Source organism: Dioscorea cayenensis, chromosome 19 (assembly GCF_009730915.1).
Source record: "Dioscorea cayenensis subsp. rotundata cultivar TDr96_F1 chromosome 19, TDr96_F1_v2_PseudoChromosome.rev07_lg8_w22 25.fasta, whole genome shotgun sequence".
Classification (NCBI taxonomy): domain Eukaryota; kingdom Viridiplantae; phylum Streptophyta; class Magnoliopsida; order Dioscoreales; family Dioscoreaceae; genus Dioscorea; species Dioscorea cayenensis.
In genome coordinates, this window is record NC_052489.1 from 11,675,748 (window position 1) to 11,686,008 (window position 10,261).

General features: G+C 38.4%; 1 non-coding gene across 1 annotated transcript; it reads right to left on the reverse strand.

Annotated features, from left to right (window-relative positions):
- Positions 1–8,104: 8,104 nt before the first annotated feature.
- LOC120250941 lies at positions 8,105–8,211 on the reverse strand. Its single transcript, XR_005533270.1, has one exon. It is a non-coding gene; the product is annotated as a small nucleolar RNA R71 (small nucleolar RNA).
- Between the last annotated feature and the right edge of the window lie 2,050 nt (positions 8,212–10,261).

A 10,261-nucleotide genomic window follows, 5' to 3' on the forward strand; every position in this document is an offset into this window, starting at 1 on the left:
ACTCATTTGGTGATACTAAACAATCGTTTAAAACTAAAACATGTTCACTTCACATGTTGATCATCACCTCTTCTTCATCCAACTTTCTTCTTATTTCCAAATCTTGAAACATGAACACTAGCTCCCAAATCAAGAATCCAAGAAGTAAAAAAATACAAACATTGAACAATTAGTTTGCAAAAGAGATTGTTTTATGCCTATAGTGTTGTTTGATTTTAGTTGTGCACAATCTTGTCACAATGGAAACATTTACCCATTTGTTCGGAGCTCTCACCGGCATGAACAACAAGAGCTTTAAATTTTTTTCTTACTCACTCCTCCCATAGCCTTGGGTGGTGATGCAGTAGGATTATTGGCCTCAAGAATGTATTTGATTTGCTCTAGTTTGAGTACTATCCTAAATTTTTTGAGATATCTACATAATTTGGCATGGTAAGGCTAATTTTCTCAATCAAATATGAAGTGGGTTATTAATCACATTAAGAAATAAATGCAAGAAGGTAAGAAAAACCAGATTATTAGGTCATTTATATTATACCTAAGTTATATTTAGGTCTTTAAATAAAACTTGGCTCATACTACATTTTTCCTAAATCTATACTCCCACTATAGAAATAAAAGATTCTTGTTAGCAATTCCATAGTAAGTGATTATGTTCTTTATGAAATCCAATGGAACTCAACCCAAACAGTATGCTTACACCACTAGAGCCAATAAAGTGTTCTCTCATGCCAACATATTCCATAGGCAATCCAATCAATTTTTGCCTATAGTTTAGCAAGTCTCAATCCATACAGTATAATTCGCCTATGAACTATCTAAGTCAAGTTCACCAACTTTGATCAATCTAACAATTGAATGCCACCCCTCAACCAATATAATGTAATTGGCGAGGAATTTTTTTCGACCATACACTAAAGATTCTTAAAGTTATAAGAAAATACAAGATCCCTCATACAAGGACGATATCATGCCCTCATTACTCTAATAACCCAAAGTTTGGTGGGGAGCCAAGACATCCCATGTCCTTTAACTTCGTGTTTATTAACCTCTAAGATTAATCCAAGCCAATCAACTAATGTAAAAGAAAATTGAAAATCCTAATTTATTACATGGTTGTGTGCTCCATACAATATATGTAAATATTACTTCAGGCCAGGCTTCTTGCTCTATGTTTTCAGGGACCCTTTGTGTCGCTTGATTATATCTCCTTCATATTTACAAATAATATATCATGGATACAATTTGCTTCTTTGCAGTAGTTAAACAAAATTACATTGGACATAAATCCAAAATAAAATAAACATGAAATAGCCCTAAGATTCATCATCATGTACCATCCATCCATTCAAGCCATCAAAGTAAATAAAACAATCATATAGTACATTATTGTGAACTCAATTTATTATTTAAATAAAAAAATATTAAGAAAATTAATAATAATAATAATAACAAAAATAAGTAATAAATAATAAAAAATTAAAATTAAAAGAAAATAAGAAAATAAGCTAAGAAAATACGCATAGCCATGCCCATCATTGCGTATTTGAGTAGCGCCTTGCGTAGGTATGCAGTGCCTTGTGCACTGCAGTGCCGCCCACGCAAATCCCTGCGTGTATTACTACTCAGTGCCCTGTACAAGGCCCTGCATGCAACACTACACACCTCTATGCAGTACAACCATAGAACGCATCTTGAGCGACCACACAAGACCTGCTCTGTGTGCAATTTTTTTAATTATTATTTATTTATTTATTTATATATATTTATTAATATTATTGTTATTGTTGTTGTTGTTGTTGCTGTTGTTGTTGTTATTAGTCTAAATTTTAAGCATTTAATTACATGCAATATTATGAAATAAAATATTAATAAAACCCGAATTTAGAAAATCAAGAAAGCATGCATAAAATCCAATTTTACCATGTTTCTTTATGTTACCAATTAAATTACATGATTTAAACCTAGTGTATTCATCAAATCAACTAGCCTATCTTTGGTAATACTATTAGAAAATATTGCAAAATTATACAAAACAAAATTGCAATATTTATAAGTCAGTTTAATGAACACCCTAATTTAATTAACTCTAATTAAATAAAGATATGAAAAGTATCTTTGAATGTTCCAATCCTTTCCTTTTATGTGTGAAATTTGTTTGTTTGATTGTCGTAGATCTTCTATCATCTATCAAAGATCCCACGCCTCAACCTCATCTTCCTCTCCGAAATAGCAACTTTGGTTAGAAATGAAGAGAGAGAGAGAGAGAGAGAGAGAGAGAGAGAGAGAGATTAGGGAACCAATTTCACTTGAGAATAGAATTGTATTATTATAATGTTTGGAGGTGTCATATTTATAGAAATTTCTTAAAACATGATAAAAATAATCATATTATGAAGTCCTAATAGAAATATAAATCCTAGAGCAACTAAAAGTACTTTATCTTCAAGTCCTTATAATTTTGATTTATTATTTGACTCTATTGAACTTTGATCAAAATTTAAACTTCATCCCATGAAATAAAATTATAAATTGACAATTTTACTACTACACTCAAAATGGGACTGATTCTTAATTTCTTCAATTGTCACTTTCTAAGTTCATTTCTATTGGTGATGGGAGGATACCAAATGAAATGAGTGACACCGGGCCATCTCCATTACTCTATGTTGTAGCCCAATTTAATACGAATGAGTAGATCATTATGAACATTTCCGATTATGATTGTGTATAAACCATTCATTCTTGTATCTCAACAAAGTGAGAGCCATAGTAATCATCAAACTCACTAAACTCGATCATATGCAAATAACCATAGTAGAGTAAGATTACCAAACCATCGTTCGTGTCCCACAAGATTAGTTTGACTGCCTTGGCCACGGTCTTCTAATCTTACTTACTAATAATCACAAAGGATACTAATCAATTTACATCTGAGAAAACAAATTCATTCTTAGTGATTACTCATAGCAACTACTTGCCTGACATAGCACACTTCAAGGTTGGCCCTACCGAAGGGTAAACTACTCTAGTAATAGACTAGATACCACAAACACATCATGATCATGATACCTCAGTTCTAATGTTCACTCTTATGATCATAACCAATAATCCCAATAATTGATGGTCAAAGAGTAAAAACCATTTGATTAGATTTTTGTGAGTCATGTCAACATACACCAATCCCATTTATGTATTTATGACATATGCTGCCACTATCCCATAGTGTTCAACTAGCACTTTTTATCAAAGTATATGTCATACAAATTCTTAAGAATCTATAATACCTAGTTAGAGATTCTCTTACATGTGAACAATTTAAATTTATAAGTACTAAGCACTTCTATTGCCTTTCTAGAGCCCATCTCCTTATCACATAAATAGTAGAAGGTTTAACTTAATACATAAGCACTATAATGTTCAAACTAAAAATGTCATCAAAAGATTTATATGAACATCAAAATAAATGACTATTATTAATAATAAGAATGTATAATACAAATGAAATACCTTAATATAAGTATCCTGGTTATTCAAGGACATAATTAGAACATAGATGACCTTGCTACTATAGTGGCAAGATCCTAGTACCTTGACTCTGAACCCTCCTCATTACACTCTTATGGTGAAGTTGGTAACACCATAGGTTGAACCAGAACATACTGTGCAAGTGTGCCACCTTTGGTTGGTCGAACCTCTCAAATCATACACATAGAGTGCATGATGCTAAAACACATCGAGATCGATCCTCCCACTAGAGTCAATGACTAAGTGTCACCAAGAACTCCAATTCATTGAGCTAAGTGGGTGATATATGGACCAACAAACATGATACCGATTCATGGATCAATCATCTTGTCTGTAATAAACATGGCCTAAAAATAACAGAGATGCACTATTACTCTCTCAACCATACTAAACAAGTAGAAAACATCCTGAGTATTCATGACCTTGGTGCTATCCCCATGACCTACCAATGTGTGACTTAAGAGTGTATGAACATAATGGTATCTAGGGGAAACTAGGTGACTCGCCTTCATCTTGCTTGGCTAGTAGTGGCCTCAAGTACTGATTTATGACTAGAAAATCTCGATTTTTATACCCTAAAAAAAAAAAACTAACTTGAAGCCGGGAATACTTCTCTATACATGTGTACTCCTCATCATGCAAACCCATGAGAATAAAGAAACCAATGAAGCTCATAAGGTACTGATGATCGCACATGTGAATCAATATAGTATCATCCAAATCCCAACTCACACATGCTGGTTTTCTACCAAAGTGGTAAGAACTTCCAATGTTAACTCCTTGTAGGCTAGATCATCAATAGCAAAGAATGTCACCCAAGTTCTCATTGATAACAAGCAGCGCACCTCACTATTCATGCCCAACTGCTGCAAGACACTCCATACCACAGCATGATGATCACCAAATGGATGGTGCCCCACTCATCTGAATTGGGTGATGTGGTCGCAGTATGTGAAATCAAGGCTTGGCATTGGTGGAGCCTCTCTTGAGGTATCCTCTGATCAGGGACACTTGCTGTGGCTTGCCATAATTTTTCTTGGCATGATCCCTACAAGAAGTGTGACCAGATACCCAACAAATAATATAAAAGCAATTCTTAAACTATTCATGCACCTTAGAAATCCTCATCTCTTCAAGCATTATTAGGTGCATGGTTCTCACAAAAACATTTCAAGCGATGATTCATTGCAAGAACATGAAATAAGTTTATAATGGCCATTCACCCTAAAAGCAATGAATCTAGATGAAACATGGGTGCCTTAAGCAAGAAAAATCATATTCATATGCACATATGAGGATGCTCTTATCACAACATACACACAAAATCCTTCGTGAAAATGAAGGTTGTTCTTCTCTACAATCATGATCCACATAGCATAACTCCAAAACTTTTGTTTTAAAGCATTAAATACCTTGAAGGAGATCTAGATTAAGAGAAGAAAATTCAAGAGTATATCTCTCTATGGAAAATACCACCATGATTTAGGCTTTTTTTCACAAGGAACAGATGGTAAGGTTAAGTCTATATATGTCGCACGTATACAGATCATCAATTAATACCTCATGGGTAAGCTAGAGGGTCGTATTCCTTAAGGAATGACAAGAGGCTCCTATTACTTTCTTTTCACTTAATTAATAGCTTGAACATCTACAGTGTTTCTTAATTCTAATTTTACAAATTAATTAATACAATACAGTTAAGGATCGTTAGGTGCGATTGGAATAAGTTTGGAAAATCATATAAAGACTTCCTTATTGATCACTTGTGAAATAGCATTAAGGGGTGACGATTCAATCTAGCATTGGACAGGGGAAATTCAAAGGTATGTTGGTCCCAATCACTAGGCAACTAGTTCTAAACACTAGAAAATTAAGATGGAATCTCTTCCACTATGGCCGCCAATGTCTACCTTAAGTTAAAGAACCCCACTAGAAGGGCTAATCAAATCCTTACCTAGAAATGTAATCAAGCCCTAATCTAGAAATCTAGCAATACCTAGTCTCTTAGCACATGTATGGCTCTAACAAAGCATGGGCCTTCTAATGTATGGGTGATAAGTACTTGTACAATAAGAATGTGAAGAGCTTTTTCCTTATGATGAGCATTACTTTTGTTAGGTTTTAGTGCTAATACGTGTGTATTTATGTACTTTTATGCAGGTTTGGTTGTGAGGCCGATTATTTGCGAAAGAAGCGATTGTAGATCGTTTTACGCATTATTTGGAGGAGATCTTGAGAAGGCTCAAACGTGGAGACATGAGTCGGGTTTAGAATGATAGAATGTATGCCAACCTTCTTGCATTCGAGCTAAGGCAATGATTTGGAGGGGCACGAAGGCAGTTACATCCTAGTATTCCGTCTTGTGCATATGTAGCAAGATCTCCACCAATGTGACCGTTTATTGAAGAACCAAGATGATCTACGACGTGAACGTGTGCCTGTTTACATTACCTCGATGAAAGCATGGATTCGGGAGATTTCGAGATGTACTGCAGCAGGTACTGTAGCAAATCACTTTAACAGGTACTGTTCATAGCCGGCTGAAGAGGAGCAAAACAGAGGAGCCACACGGGCTTGTGGAAATTCCACACGCCCGTGCGTTAATTCCACAGGCCAATGTGGAATATCCACAGGGGCGTGTGGAATCCCGATTCCATCCCTATTTAAGGCCGATTTCAGCCCCGATTTCAACATTCTTTTCTCCATCTTTTCCCCAACTTGAGAAAGGGTTATGGCTAAGGTTTTGAGAGGTATTGGCTAGGAATTTGGAGAGGTTCTATGGCTCTAACATCGTCATCTCTTTGGAAAAAGGTTGGTAAGGGAGCCTCTGTCGGATTGATTCGGCGAGGCGTATCTTATAGCGGACAAAGGGATGTTGCGACAAGTAGAGGACTCTCCACAAGACCATCGCCATGAATATCGAGGGGGTTTTCCTTTGGATTACTTTCTTTTACATTTGATTTCATTATCGTTTGTATTGTGCTCCATGGAGATCTAAACCCCTAGTGGGTACTTGGGTATTTGTGAACCCTAGGATGTATTAGTTTCATTGAATCATTTTATTAAACTTTCAATTAATTGATGTTATTGTGAGTTCCAATCTTGAATGTTTGATTGTTTGAATACTCCATTAGAGTGACACTAGGGTTGAGAGTTCATGTGGTAACCCTTGTGAGTGAGTGACACACCACAAAAGTTAGACAAAGCTTGATTGGAGAGGGTTGAGAGGGTGAGTCGAAAGGTATAGGAGCATCCCCTTTCCCCTCCGGTGTGATAGATTCTACCTCCGTTCCTCGAGTTTTTTGTGGCTATAATAGAGCGAATGAGCTAAGGGATGACCCTCCGCTGGGGCTTAGTTGCGAGTGCAACGGAGTGAAGCGTTGATGTGATTTTAGCATCTAGGGCTAATTTGTGGTTAGGGACCTTTCTTCTGGACCAAGGATTGGGTCTACAATTAGGAAAAGTTTTATCACTTGGAATCCCTAGAGCTTAATGCAATCCTTTTTATGAGTGCGAGGTTGAGAGATTGTTCAACCTCTCCTCCGGGACATGTAGAGGATTAGGCTTGGTTAACCCTAGATTCGGGGCCATGCACTAAAGGATGTCCCTGACTCACCATTCCATTAGTTAGGAAGCATAATAGAGAGTTCTTGCGCTTGAAACGATTTTCCTGGGCTGATCAATACTCGGGCACCCCATCTTTATCGATTGTCTTACCTTCTACTTTACTTTTGCTCTTTTTCGGGTTGTTTTATTTTTGAGAATTGAATCTTATCACACATATCACTATTCATCTTTCATATAGTGAAGAAGCAAATTAAGTATTTTTATTCCCTTTTCCCTGTGGATACGATACCGCACTCATTGGGATTTATTACTTCGACAACTCCATGCATTTACGAGGAGCCTTGTCTAGTTTTTGGTGCCGTTGCCGGGGAAAAGGCGTTTAGAGATACTTTGCACTTTTGTTTCCTTAGCTATTCCTTTATCCATTCTATTTCACATTTTCTTTTCTATCATCATTATGATTTGTTTCCTTTCCTTTGTCCAGCTTCAGGTTGATGACCCGAGGGAACCCGTCAATATTGATTGAAGGAGACCTTGAAAGAACACTTAGAAGAAAAGGGAAAGGACCTGTGGAAGAACAATCTAATCTAGCTGATTTGGAAGTTGAAGGGTCAGATAATATGGCAGAACAGAATGAGCAGCAGAGGACACTCTCTGATTATGCTAGACCCTCAGTTCTGGGTACACAATTGAGTATTGTGCGACCCCCAATTAGAGCTCAGAATTTTGAGCTAAAGTCGGCATTCATCCACATGTTGTAGCAATCTGCACAGTTCAATGGTTTGGCCGATGAGGATCCAAACAGTCACATAGAGAACTTTCTCGAGGTGTGTGATATGCTCAAAATAAACAGGGTACGGATGATGCCATCAAGTTGAGAGCCTTCCCATTTTCCCTAAAAGGGAGAGCAAAGCAGTGGCTACATTCATTCCCTAGAGCTTCGATTACTACATGGGAGGAGATGGTAGAAGCTTTTCTAGCCCGTTATTTCCCTCCTGGAAAAACTGCAAAGCTTAGGAATGAGATCTCATCCTTTGTACAATCGGAATTGGAATCTCTATTCGAGACATGGGAAAGGATCAAGGAGCTCCTGAGAAAGTTCTCACAACAGGGATTCCTGGAGTGGATGATTGTTCAGACTTTTTACAACGGGTTGAATCCGAGTACAAGACAAATCTTGGATGCGGCAGCAGGAGGTACCTTAGGTAGCAAGACCCCCGATGAGGCCCGTCAACTTATTGAAGAAATGGGTTTAAACACCTACCAATGGAATGCCAAAGAGAAGAAAAATATGGCCGGTCTTCATGAGATAGATGCAGTAACTTCATTGGCGGCGCAAGTGGAAAATTTGAGTAAGAAGTTAGATCTTCTAAATTCAAACAGAGTGGCTGCCGTGAGTACTTGCACCGGGTGTGGTGGAGGATATGCACCCTCCAATTGTCCGATCTCTATTGGTGATGCATCTTCGGTTGAGAACATCGATTTTATAGGTAATGGCATGAGGACTCATGGAAACCCATATAGCAATACTTACAATCCAGGTTGGAATAATCATCCCAATTTCTCATGGAGCAGCCAAGGTCCACAAAAGGCCATGGGGACACCGGCTTTCCAACAACAAGCCCCGAACATGGAAAACAGAGTTTCAGGTTTGAAACCCAAATGAATGATTTGGAGAAGGCCTTGACTAGATTTGTGCAATCTTCAAATACAAGGTTTGAATCAGTTGAGGCTGCACTTTGCAATCACACCGCCTCTTTGCATAACCTTGAAAATCAGGTGGGACAGATTACGAAGTCTCTCTCGGAAAGACCACATGGAAGCTTGCCAAGCAATCCGCGTAATATTGGCAATCTAGGTGAAGAAATGGCATTGGCGGACTCAGGGGCTAGCATCAACGTTATGCCATACACTTTCTTTCAAAAGCTAGGCTTGGGCGAGCCTAGGCCCACTCGGATGACTTTGCAATTGGCGGACCGAATGGTGCGACATCCGAGGTGCATTATTGAAGATGTGCTTATCAAGGTGGACAAGTACATTTTTTCGGTTGACTTTGTAATGCTAGACGTCGATGAGGATGCGGATGTACACTTGATACTTGGGAGACCGTTCTTACAGACTTCCAAAGCATTGATTGACATGGACGACGGGGAGCTAACTTTGAGAGTCGGAGATGACAAGCTCACATATCGCCTTGCTGAAGACATGCAGCATTCTCTTGATTTTAATGATACTTTGTATTTTCTAGACACTACTAATGAGATTGTTGATGAATACATGCAGGAAATGTTCAATCTGGACCTGTATGAGGGTTTGTTCGACCAAGAGGAGGAAATTAAAGAAGTATTGATTCTTGGTTCGACTGAAGAATTACCGTCTACCCTGAGGATCTTGAAGAAAGTGCTCTGGAAGATGAAAAGGGCAAGGAGACGCCACCGGAAACACTCCAAGACTATTGGAGGTGTGCGCGAACCGAATGATGAACCATTTCTAGATAGTCCCAAACCCGACAATTCACCCTCTACTCTCAAGAAACTCTGCTCATCATGCTTTCAAGCCATGGGTAAGAGGGCAACTTTCATCTATGAACCCCCGTGAGGTAAGACGAGGTATGTCAAGCTTAGTGACGTTAAACAAGCGCTTCTTGGGAGGCAACCCAAGTGTTTACTGTTTTTCCCAGTCATAGTTTAGTTTGGATGAATAATTTGTTAAGTGTTGGTATCTTCATGTTTAGATGCTTGTGCTATTTTCATTTGGTGGATTTATGTATCATCATGTGTTTTCATGTGGATTTGGCAAAGATTTATTCGCTTGAGCTTGTTTCTATTATTTTTCGCTGGTAATTGTTGCATAAAAGAGCAGGCTCTGAATGTGTAAACATGTTTAGAAAATTTCTGCAGAGCCTGCAGAGTTGTTCAAGTCATCCAGAGAAAACGCACGGGCGTGTGGAATTTCCACACGACCATGGGGTTGTATTGCGAGCTCATCCAGAGAAGGCACAGGGGTGTGGACTCGCCCCTGTGAGTGACCTTGTGATTATCGCACGGCCGTGCAGAATTACCTCACGGGCGTGCGTTGTTCTGCCGAAACCTGGGAATTTTTCCCGAGAGCACACAGGGGAGTGGACTCGCCCCTGTGGGCAACCTTGTGACCAACGCACGGCCGT